The 12,439-nt window shown below is 39.9% G+C and overlaps 1 long non-coding RNA gene across 2 annotated transcripts in view; it reads left to right on the top strand.

Annotated features, from left to right (window-relative positions):
- The window catches only part of LOC140737468 (uncharacterized), a 76,750-nt gene that overhangs the window by 1,240 nt on the left and 63,071 nt on the right, over window positions 1-12,439 (top strand). The window contains exons 2-3 of one of the 2 annotated variants that reach the window (XR_012101164.1): window positions 1,058-1,222; window positions 2,547-2,626. This is a non-coding gene — a long non-coding RNA (uncharacterized lncRNA). Of the gene's footprint in view, window positions 1-1,057; window positions 1,223-2,546; window positions 2,627-12,439 lie in introns of those variants that run through there. The other variant, XR_012101163.1, reaches the window with a different exon arrangement.

Below are 12,439 nucleotides of genomic sequence, written 5' to 3'. Positions count from 1 at the left end.
AGGTATAAAATAGTTATTAACTGAAAGAGATAGATTGATTATTATTTTAGGTGAATACTAAATCAAATTAAAATTTCCACAGTCAAACCTGTTTTAGAAAGCATGATTTAAGTTTCTAGATGACGTAATCGCCTTAATCTCAAAACCGAGAAGTAAAATAGAATTTAACCATTATACATCTGTGTCTTTGTTTTATTCCTGCAACCTCACCTTTGAACCTAGTTCACAGAGAAGATTAGAATCTACTGGTCCTGATAACTATTATAAATTACAAATTGGAGAAGAGTGGACAACAATTTTTTTTCACCGGACATGAATTATTGTATCAAATGAGGCACATCATTTTGTTGTCTAAAGGTCGCCAATCTATTACAATGATGAATAACTGTGTCCTGACCCAGAGGTAACAAGTTTGATACTGAAGATTTGGTCTGAAATTTGAACTACTTTACCTTTGGGCTATTTGTGTAATTTAGTTGGTACATGCAATGCACACACTGCAGATAGTACTGCTGCCACACACTTCCAGGTGTCTAGGTTTCAGCCATCCCAAAGACCCAAGGATATGCTGGCTGGGTAGCTAACTTTGGCAAATCACCAGTTTGTGGAGGTTATTGCAAAAATAATTAATTGGGTATCAATGGGTGTGTGCAAAAGAGAATAAATTGCAGGATTACAGGGGAATAAGGAGAAGGGAAAATGAACAATGGATTTCCTCCCCCGCATACTGTATGGCGATAATAGTGGGCTGCTCCTAACACAGCATGAGGTGTGTTGGTTGTTAATGCAAATGATGCATTGCACTGTACACATGATAAGTAAATCTAAATCTGAATCAGAAGCTAGCGAGTTCACCCTCTCTGTTGTTCTGGTGTAAGGAAAAGGGTAGTTATTGTATGAATGCATCTTTTTGGATGCAGCAATGGAACCTGAGAAGGATACTATTTCGAAATATGAAATGGTGGTCAGATAATGCAATTAATTTGAATTAAATTTTTGATATACATTACTTAGTTTACACTTCTTAATAGAGAATACTTGCACTTTTTTTTTGAAGCACCATTTTATTAGTGAAGATTAATACCCTTGTCTGTGATTTCCCGAAGAGGAGGAAGGTGGAAGTGTTAAAACAAAACACAATTGCAAGCAGACATGGGCAGGAACTTGTTCAAATGAAGATCCACCATATACCTGGATGGACAGGCAGCTTTGAGCAATGATGGTAAGGAACATCTCACAGCTACCAATATCCACAGCTACCCAGGCTCTGAGGATAAAATGTATAGAAATATCAAGTGGTGAACAAAGGAGGTTGGATGGGGGAGTGAGGATGGTGGTGCTTGAAAGGTAAAAGTCATCCTGTTCCTCTTGGATAGGTGTATGGATGGAAAGGATATATATATAGTTTAATGTAGTTTAAGCATTACTTCCATGCTTAGGTCTTAACTAAGATTACAGATATGGTTCTGCTGAGAAGATTAACGATGCCAATTTGCTCAGATAAAGTTAAATACTGCTTCCTACTTGTGGCTGTCCTTCACAAAACAGCTGGTTAACATTAGACAGAATGAGCCAACAGTGTGAACAGTGAACATGGGTGTTTGGTTTTATTTAAAATGCCTCCCCCAAACACTCCCCTTTTCTGTTCCATTGCCAGCGAAGTTGAAATAGAGACCTCACGTAAACAAGCTAAAACAATTTATTAAACGCTGAAAAAAAACTTACAAACTTCAGCTTCTTTGAAAGGAAAAGGAGTGAATGATCATAAAATATCACATACAGAATGTTGGGGGAAATCAACAGGTCAGGTAGCATCTATGGAAATGAACGCGCAGTCAACGTTTTGGGCCAAGACCCATCTTCAGGACCTTCAGGTTCCAAAAATGTTCAATGCTCAATAAATTTTACATGCATCTAATCAATATAATTAGAGCATATGACCATAAGACATAGGAGCAGAATTAGGCCACTTGGCTTACCAAGTCATCTCTGCCATTTCATCATGGCTGATTTATTGAATGGGGTTGAGAATAAGGATAATATATTTACTTTAAACTTTTCTTCTGCCTTCTCCCCATAATCTTTGATGCCCTTACCTATCAACCTCCACTTTGAATATACCCAATGACTTGGCCTCCACAGCAGCCTGTGGTCTCTCTGGCTAAATAAATTCCTCTTCACATCTGTTCTAAAGGAAAGTCCTTATATTCTGAGTCTGTGCCCTCTGATCCTAGACTCCCAAACCATAAGAAACATTCACATCACATCCACTCTATCAAGGCCTTTTAATACTCAATAGGTTTCAATGAGATTCCCCCCCACCCACCCATTTGTCGAAACTTCAGCGAGTACAGGCCTGGAGTAATCAAGCTGTCCTCATATGTTAAATCTTTCATTTCTGGGATCATACTTGTGCACCACCTTTGGACCTTCTTCAATGCCAGCACATCCCTTTTTAGATAAGAGCCTCAAAACTCCTTATAATACTCCAAGTGAAATCCGACCATACCTTATAAAGCCTCTTTTTCTATTCTGTTTCTGTTCAGCTATGCAATGGAGGAACACATTGTACTGAAGAACGATATACCATTCTTCAGAAAACAAGCTGCTGAGATCAGATTTCATCCATCTTTCTGAATTACTCCTGTAACCATCACCCAAATAAATGGAAAAAAAGCTGACAGCACGGATGAATTTAAAATAAATTTTTGAAATATAAATATAAAATCACCTCTTTGCATCTTTGACCAAGCAAACAGACTAAGATTCCAGCTGCTGATCAGGACTGAACATGTATTTTGGCAGAAGGAATAAAAGCATAGACTATTTTCAAAATGGGGAGCAGACTCAGAATTCAAATTTGGAATTAGGTGTCTTAGTGCAGAATTACCATAAGGTTAACATGTAGGATGAGTTGGTAGTATTGAAGGCAAATGCAATGTTAACAACCATTCTGAGAGAATGCAAAACTGAAGCTTTATAAAACATTGGTCAGACTGCATTTGAAGTATCGTAAGAGTTGCAAGGTGTTGATCAGTCTGATGGAAACTGTTCACAAACAAGAGAAAATCTGCAGATGCTGGAAATTCAAGCAACACACAAAATGCTGGAGGAACTCAGTAGGCCATGCAGCATCTATGGAAAAGAGTACAGTCGACGTTTCAGGCCAAATCCCTTTGGCAAATAACTGTTTTTGAGTCTAACAGTCCAGCTGTGGTTGCAGTGTAGCCTCTTCCCTGATGGGAGCCGGACAAAAAGTCCATAAGCAATGTAGATGGGATCCTTCATCGTAGTGCGAGTCTTTCTCGAGCATATTTCTTTGTGGTGGGTAGGCTGATGTAGGTGATGAGTAGTCATTTAACTACTTATTGTAGAGCCCTCCTGTCTGCCACACCGTACCACACTGTGACTTGGCATATTGGGATACTCTGCACTGTGCATCTATAAGAAGTCATGAATATTTTGTGCCCCATCTCAAAGAAAGGATGTGTTGGCATTAAAGAGGGTCTAGAGGAGATTTACAAAAATGATCCCAGGAAAGTAACGGTTAACACATGAAGAGTGTTTGATGGCTGTGTGCCAGTACTCACAGGAGTTTAGAAGAATGAGGGGAGATCTCATTGAAACCCTTCAAATAAAGGCCGAGATAGAATGGAAGCAGAAAGGATGTTTCCAATAATGGGAGAGTCTGGGACCAGAGGGAACAACCTCAGAATAAAAGGATGTCCATTTAGAACGGAGATCTCTTTAGCTAGTGTTTGGGGAATCTGAGGAATTAAATGACCACTGATGACTGGAGACCAAGTTATTGGAAATATTTAAAGCAGAGGTTGATAGGTTCTTGATTAGTAAGGGTGTCAAAGGTAATGGGGAGAAGGTAGGAGAATGGGTTTGAGAGGACAAATAAATCTGCTATGGTCAAATGACAGAACAGACTTGATGGGCTTCAATTATACTTCCTCGCTTGTATATTGGGTCTTGACGTATAGGTAGGGTCAGGACTACAACATGCTCATATCATACCTCTTGTAGCAATATTTACTCACAGCTTAATGGCTGCATTAAGTAGTGTTGCTATTGATCAAAGAGAACAGAGAATCTCGGGCTACATTATCTCGGGTGAGGACACTATAATACCATCAAGGACCCTCCGCTGCTTCTCTAACAAAAAAATGTGGGTCACTACTGATCTAAAGGCTCTTCTCAACCACAAAGAGTGAGTCTTTAGACCAGGAGATAGGGTGGAATTGAAACATGTGCAGAGGGAGCTAAAGGAGGAGATCAAGGAGGCTAAAGAGGAATGCAGGAGAACAAGCCTGGGGAGAGTGGCACATGGAAGGTGTAGAGAGGCATGAAGAACGTCACTGGCTTCAGTCAGCCTAGCTGTACAGCCTCGAAATGCAGCCATGAATTAGCTAATGAGTAAAACCAATTCTTCAATATGTTTGACAATTGCCCTCCTGTTCACACCCCCCTCAGCACACCGGTCCAGATGACGAGGCACCCAATGCTCCCTCAGTACTGATATATCCCTTCCTCCCTCCTCTCCTCTCCAGTTCAACACGTGGATTAACAACAGAGGCCGCTATTATCTTCATCCTTTCCTTACCCTGCAGCTACCATCCACACCTCCACATAACAGCTGCTATTGTCGGGATTTTCATCTCCCCCTGCCCCCACCTTCCACCAACTCCTCAGTCATTAAGGACTCGCCTTCACTACTGAGCTGATGAGAAGGTCTCTGGGGAAACTTAGCCACGGCAACGCACTGTGGCTGCATGGTGTGAACCCTAGGATCCTGTAGGAGTGTGCTCAGCAGTTTTGTAGAGTACTTCAGTGCATTTTCAATCTCAATCTCATTCTGGAAAGTGTGTGGACTGAGTGGAAAACATCATGTGTGGACCCGGTACCCAAAAGGGCCAACCAAAAGTCTTGAATGACTACCACCCAGTGGCCCTGACTCCACACAGCATGAAGACCCTAGAGAGGCTGGTCCTGGTTCACCTCCGACCCCTGGTCAGATCAACCCTCGATCTCCTGCAGTTTGCCTACCAGGAGACATTGAATTTGACACTGCTGTCATCTTCCTGCTGAACAGAGCCTATTCCCATTTTGATAAGCGGGGCAACACTGTGAGGTTCATTTTTTTTTTATTTCTCAAGTGCCTTCAATACTATACAGCCCTCATTTCTGGGGGAGTAGCTCTGTTCAATGCAGGTTGGCACTTCCATTGTATCCTGGATAATGGACTACCTGACTTGCAGACCACAGTTTGTGTGATTTCGGAGCTGTGTATCAGACATGGCTATAAACAGCACAGGGACCCCACAGCAGACTGCATTGGCTCCCTTCCTGTTTACCTTGTATATCTTGGACTTTAGGTTCAATACTGAGTCATGTCATCTATAGAAATTCTTTGATGACTCAGCAACAATTGCATGAAGGAAGGAGGGGAGAATGAATACAGGGCCGTGGTGGACGACTTTGTCAAATGGAGCAAGCTGAATCATCTGCAGCTCATCATCAGTAAGACCAAGGAGATGGTGATGGACTTTAGGAAGACTACGCATGCATTGCTTCCTATTACTATTGATAGTGAGGAAGTGGATGTGGTGAAGACCTACAAGTGATTGGGGATGCACCTGGATGACAGACTTGAATGGATCACCAACACAAAGGCTGGGTATATACAAGAAGGGCCAAAGTCACCTCTACTTCCTAAGGAGACTGAAGTCCTGTGGGGTATGTAGACCTCTCCTTCACATCTTCTACCAGTCTGATGTCACCAGCACCAGTCTTCTATGCAGTGGTGTGCTGGGACAATGGCATCAACATGGGTGATGCTAACAGGCTCGATAAATTGATTAGGAAGGGTGGTGCAGGAGTCAAACTGGACACACTGAAGGCTGAGGTAGAACAAAGGATCCTCTGGAAAATCCTGGCAATTCTGGACAATGTTTCTCACCCCTGCATGCCACCTTGGCTGAACAGAGGAGCACTTTTAGTAAAAGACTAAGACAACTGCACTGCTCCAGAGAGGTCCTTCTTACCCTCTGGCGATTAGATTCTGTAATGAGTCAATCTATAGCCAGGGAAGTGGTGACCTCCCCTTCTTTACCTTTCCCTCCCACCTGACTTCACTTATCACATTCTTGCTATCCTACTTCCCCTTCTCCCCAACCCCAACTTTTTATTGTGGCGTCTTTCCACTTCCTTTCCAGTCATGAAGAAGGGTCTTGGCTTAAAACATCGACTGTTTATTCATTCCCATAGATGTTGCCTGACCTGCTGAGTTCCTCCAGCATTTTTTTTATCCGTGCTTTCACTAATCTCATAGCTGTTAATTTGAACTATATTTAAGGTGGTATGCCAACTTCATGGTTATCAAATTTCATTAAACTTGAAACCTGGGAATGAAGAAAAACATGTAATTCAGTGACTACTTTATCAGGTGCAGCTGTACACCTGTTGGTTAATGCAAATATTTAATCATTCAATCATCTGGCAGCATTTCAATGCATAAAAGCATCCAGGTATGGTCAAGAGGTTTAGTTGTAGTTCACCCCAAACTTGAGAATGGGGAAGAAATATGATCAAAATGGTTTGACCATGCAATGATTGTTGGTGCCAGACAGGGTAGTTAGTGTATCTCAGAAACTACTGATCTTCTGGGAATTTCAAGCACAAGTCTCTAGAGTTTATGGAGAATGATGCAAAAAACAAATCTATTGAGCAGCAGTCTGAGAGCAAAAATGCCTTGTTAATGAGGGAAAATGGCCAGACTGGTTCAAGCTGCCAGGGAGGCAACACCAACTTGAATAATCACGTGTTACAACAGTGGTGCGCAAAAAAAAACACTTCTGAACACAAAACACGGCAAACATTGAAGTGGATGGGCTATAGCACCAGAAGAACACAAACATGCATTCAGTGGCCACTTTATTAGGCACAAGAGGTCTCTAATGATGTGGCCTCTGAATGTACATCTAAAGGTAAGAAAAAATATCTGTCGAATTAATCACTAACTGAACAGTTAAAAAATAACACTTTGGCATTCTGCAAACCCAAACATCATATGCTCTATTAATTTTTGCAATTTTCAGGTCAGCAGTACTGCGGTCTTTGATAGAATGAAGTGTATTTAATTGGCTGTTTAGTAATAACAGCATGAAATTCAAAGAAATTTGTTTTGGCATTCACTCACTTACTGCTTTAATATTCAATGACATAACTTTATTTCATTTTTGACAATGTTATATGAGAGTTGTGCTTACCAGCGAAAATTAAAGTCCCTGAAACAGTTGACAACAGCAAAACCGTGAATATTTCCAGGCGTATAAACTGATTGTCATTCTGTTTTACCAAGAAATGCTTATTGTGTGTTTTAATACAGTCAGTTTTACTTACCATACACTTCATAACTGTGTAATTGGGTTAGATTCATAGAATCTCAAATGCTAAACATATTCCTATATATATATATTCATTGTTTGCTATTCTATTAGCTGGATGGTTAAATGTGTGTATGCTCAATTTCAATTCCTTTATTAGAGAACATGGAAAACAATTCTATGACATTATTTTAACCACAAAATAAGAAAGGATAATTAGATGTTCAAAACATTAAAGAAAAATGAATTGCTGAAGGCTGTTGCTTTAGCTCTGGGATGGTAGGTTCAAATCCAGTCCAGACAAAAGGGATTATACTTTATTTATTTTCATCTCAACAAGATAGATTCAAAATCAAAATTATAGCATGCATAAAGCTCTATCCAAGACAGCATTAAATTGATTATTTTAATAACTGAATGTCACAGCGTTTTCATAACAGGGAGCATTTTTGAAGTTGAGTGATATAAAATATAGCCAGGGAAGCAGTATGCAGGGTGTGTCTGACCTGGCAGTACCTGCTGTCATCAGATGCATAAAAGACAAATATATAATCCCCCAGGCAGTTATCCCTCAGTCTGATAAGAAGCGAGATCAAAGACTCGCAACATGAAAGGTCAAAACAGTCATCTGAGGCAAAAGGGCAACAGAAATGTTTCATAATCAGGTTAAGAAATAAACAGAGACCATTTTTTAACTCAAAGGTCATGAATCTCCTTTTGCAGGAGAAGATTTTGAATTAAACTCTTGTATCTCTTTGGAGTAGGACTCTGCCACATGGCCAACCTGCAAAGGTTTCACAGGATCAGTCCCTTAAACTGACCAAGTTGTTATATGTCCATCCTTTGGATGTTGCAGATGTAACATTTTCAGTGCAATGTTGCTTTGAAGGTTTCATTGTCACTTTGAAAAGTTGGCACTTCCCTTACTTAAAGCAATGTTTATAAATGAACTGACTGTTGCTATGAGAAGGAACCTGCAAACCTAAGCCTGTTTGAGAGGGATCCATGACTCAGATCTGAAAAATGCTGAGAGATGCAAATATTGTAGATATTTTTTTTCTGACTTGCACTCTGAGCGAAGGATGAACATATAAGATTAACTCAGCTTTAGAAGTACTCTGGTAATATGAGAAAATGTATCCCTTACAAAAGCAGTTTAATTGTCCAAAAAAATAAAAATGTAAATCCTAGGCCAAAAGTGAGATTAATAAAAATGGAGCAAAAACCATGTTTCGGCAAAACTATTATTCTTAGGCTAAGAGAGACGGAGCTTCTATTACATCCTGAACATGATGAAAGGAAAGGATAGGGGAATAATGAGTTCCACATGTTTCACGTCCTCAAAAAGACCTAATGGAAGTCTCAATATATATTCTCTTATCTATTTAATACTGTTTTTTTTATTACTGTCTTGTTTTTATCTACTGCTTTACTTAATTGCCTGAGAGGAAGCTAAACAGAGTTTCATTGTACCTATGTATAATGACAATAAAGATCATTCAATTCTCTGTACTTGAGATTGAATTAACCAAAATTATTGATACTTAATAGAGTACAAGTGGTCTTAATAACATATCTCCCCATTCTCCTTGGCAATTAGCCTGTTGCCACGTTCCAATCTGTTCCTGATTGGTAGCAGATACAGATATAGTCTGCTAATCTTAACAGCTTTCCATCCCTAGGATGTAATACCCTGCAAGTGAAGCCATTACATCATGCTCTGAAGATGGTTCTTTCCATTTGCATGGACCTGAGGCTTCTTGTGAAATTCTTAGCACCCAGGTTTGCCAAATCTGGAGAGCTGCAGGTATGTTGCTATTTCAGTTTGATACAAGTTGGACAGTTTCACAGATTATTCATTTCATTAAATAAATTATACTGTTTTCTTTCTGTCTACACAACCTCTCTTGTCTCGCTCTCCTGCTTGCTCTCCATAGCTTTCAATATTCCTATTTTTAAATTTACAATTAGCATAATTTTGTTTGAATAATGTGTAATGACAAGGAGTTATACATTTCATTTAGTGCTCTACAAAGATTTTTTTTAGTCTACTCAGATCTTGATGTGATTTTTTTTCGACTTGTGCCCGCACAGCCTCAGAATACAAGAGTATGTCGTTAGAACAGAGATGAACGGAATTTCTTTAGCCAGAGGGTGGTGAATCTATGGAATTCATTGCCACAGACAGAAGTAGAGGCCAAGGTTTTGGGAATACTTAAAGCGGAGATTGAAATGTTCCTCACTAGTAAGAGTGTCAAAGGTTATGAGGAGAAAGAAGGCAATGGGGTTGAGAAGGATAATAAATCAACCATAATTGAATGGCAGAGCAGATTTGATGGGCCGAATTGCCTAATTCTGCTTCTATGTCTTCTGGTCTTATGGTCTCCCATTGTTCTAAGTGAATAGCACAAAGGAGCTTTAAATTCCCACAAAATGAGCATTTTAGTATTATTCACTCCGTATACATTAATTTTTAAAAATTCAAAATATTTGAGCCCTATTTTATACACCTAACCCTCTATTCACACTACAATTCTCACAATATTTCCTGTTGGCCCACACAGAAATTTTATCTCCATTTCTCTCTCATTCTTAAAAACAGATTTAAACCTGTAAAATTTAATACTGGATTGTGCTTCCTCACATGCCCATTAATTGCAATCTGCAGTAGCACCAGGCTTAAAATAAAATCTGTCCCACCAATACTACAAATAATCAGTAGTGGAAACCTGCAGGGAATGGTTAATTGGTTCACAGGCACCTGATCATTTTGAAGTCAACCAGAGACGTGTCTTCATTTTGTTTCTAGTGATCTCTGCTATCAGTCTTTGTTGCTCCATTGGCCAGGAAGATTGACCATATGGTGCTCCACCTGGATTTTGGACTTGGCCAAATTTTTATTCATCAATTCAGAGTTTGGTCTTTGCTTGCTAGGTAAAAAAATACTCAACCCCTGTTGGCCTTTAGCATTGACCTTAATATAAATCAATGCAAACAATATTTCAGAAATCTTTGGAAATGCACTGTGTTGTTCAGTCTTCATTTCCTTCTAAATCTTATTATTAACACACGGCGGCACTGTAGTGTAATGGTTAGCATAATGTACTAGAGTGCCAGCTGTCTGCAAGGAGTTTGTATATTCTCCAAATGACCACCTGAGTTTCCTCTGGGTGCTTCAGTTCCTCCCACCAGCCAAACACGTAATGGTTAGATTTAGTGCTTTGTGGGCATGCTATGTTTGCGACACTTATGGGCTATCCAGCACACTCCTCGCTGATTTGATTTGATGCAAACAATGCAGTTCTATAAAATGATAAGAAATAGAAGCAGATTAGGCCATTTGGCCCATCAAGTCTGCTCTGCCATTCCATCATTTCACTGTATATCTCAATATACTGGTGTCCAATAAAGCTTATCTTTATGACCTGTTTATTAACTCTTCATTCCACTTTACCTAATTTCTACTGGTCTTTTAGTGCAAATAGAGTAAAACCAGATCTAGACCCTACAAAATATGAACCTTCACTGCAATTTATTCTACTCCTTGTTTGTCTCTTTGTAACTATGGAGAAGTTCACAGCTGAACAGCCAACTCAGTGAAAGAGACCCTTTGGTCTGCCAGAAACCTGTTGGTGTGCCAGCACATTGAGGTGTCCATAGAGGAATTCTGCCAACTGGCACATTCCAGGCTACAGGACTACGTGCCGAGTGACACACTGAAGCTTGCTGCAGCCACTGCAAAGTGTCAATGGGGACGGACCACAGTGTAACTAGAGAGGGACTGGCTAGTTCGGGTCAGGAAGCTCCTTAACTATCGTCGTGGTATACCACCCCAAGGTGCCACATGAGTGGCAACAGTGCTGTTACTATGTAGGAATTAGAATAGAACACTACTGAAAGCATTGACTATGAATGTAAAGAATGTAAAAAAAAATGCCACTATAGTGTAGTAGTTAGTGTGATGCTATTACAGCTCAGGATGTTGGAGATCAGTGGTTAATTCCAATGTCATCTGTAAGGAGTTTTCACATTCTCACTATCAACATGTGGATTTCCTCCAGATGATCCAGTTTCCTCTCACATTGCTGGGCCGTAATGCTATATCTCTTAATAAGTAAAATAAATAAAGGCATTGCAGAATTTATTCTTGTAATTATTTATTATGAATACTTTATTTTGTTTTGAAAAAATTCACAGCTGAAAGCTCAGTATGCATAACAGACTCTACTACAAAACATAAGAGTGGATCCAAGTCAAAATCAATTAAAGCAATGCACACAAAATACTGGAGGAACTCAGCAGGCCAGGCAGCGTCTATAGAAAAGAGTGAACAGTCAATGTTTCAGTCAGAAACCCTTCATCAGGTCCTTTTTGTGTGTATTGCTTTGATTTCCAGCGTCTGCAGATTTTCTCTTTCTTCAAAATCAACCAAAGGTCTTTACAACTAACTTAAAATAGATATTTGTGTGAGGCTGTGAAGCACCATCAATAACTCTCCAAGATGTGAGGCGAGATATAGGCTTTTATTGACTGGAAGAAAGAACAAGCAGCAATTGACCACCATACTACATCCTGGAGACTGAGACCAGGGCTCAGGCATCAATCGCCTTTATACCAGGGTCCGTGGGAGGAGCCACAGGAGCAGTCAGCGGGGGGGGGGGGGGGGGGGCGTGTCCAGACAGGTATATGTAGTTCACCGCAGGCTGCGTACAGAAAAATTCAGTCTCATTCAAAAAGAGCTTCTATGGCTTTCACAAAGCAAGTGATTTTGCGGATGGGTGCATAGCAGTGTAAAATGATCAGAAGTATCATTATTCCCCTGAATTCATGAAGGAGTTAATTTTTGCTGTAAAATTTTAATATTGCAGATAGCAAAGTATTCAAACCATGTTGCATAATGGATATCATGGGGCAGAATATCCTTGAGATTTATTCTCACACTCCACAAAAGGACATGTGGGCAATGAAGAGTGCTCCTTTGCTGCAGTCTACAGGTAAAGAGTAAGAAAACAGATGGCATATTCATAACTGAGGTCCCTTACCTGTTT

The sequence above is a fragment of the Hemitrygon akajei genome, chromosome 13 (genome assembly GCF_048418815.1).
Source record: "Hemitrygon akajei chromosome 13, sHemAka1.3, whole genome shotgun sequence".
NCBI classification, from domain to species: Eukaryota; Metazoa; Chordata; class Chondrichthyes; order Myliobatiformes; family Dasyatidae; genus Hemitrygon; species Hemitrygon akajei.
This window is presented reverse-complemented; position numbering and strand designations above follow the sequence as displayed.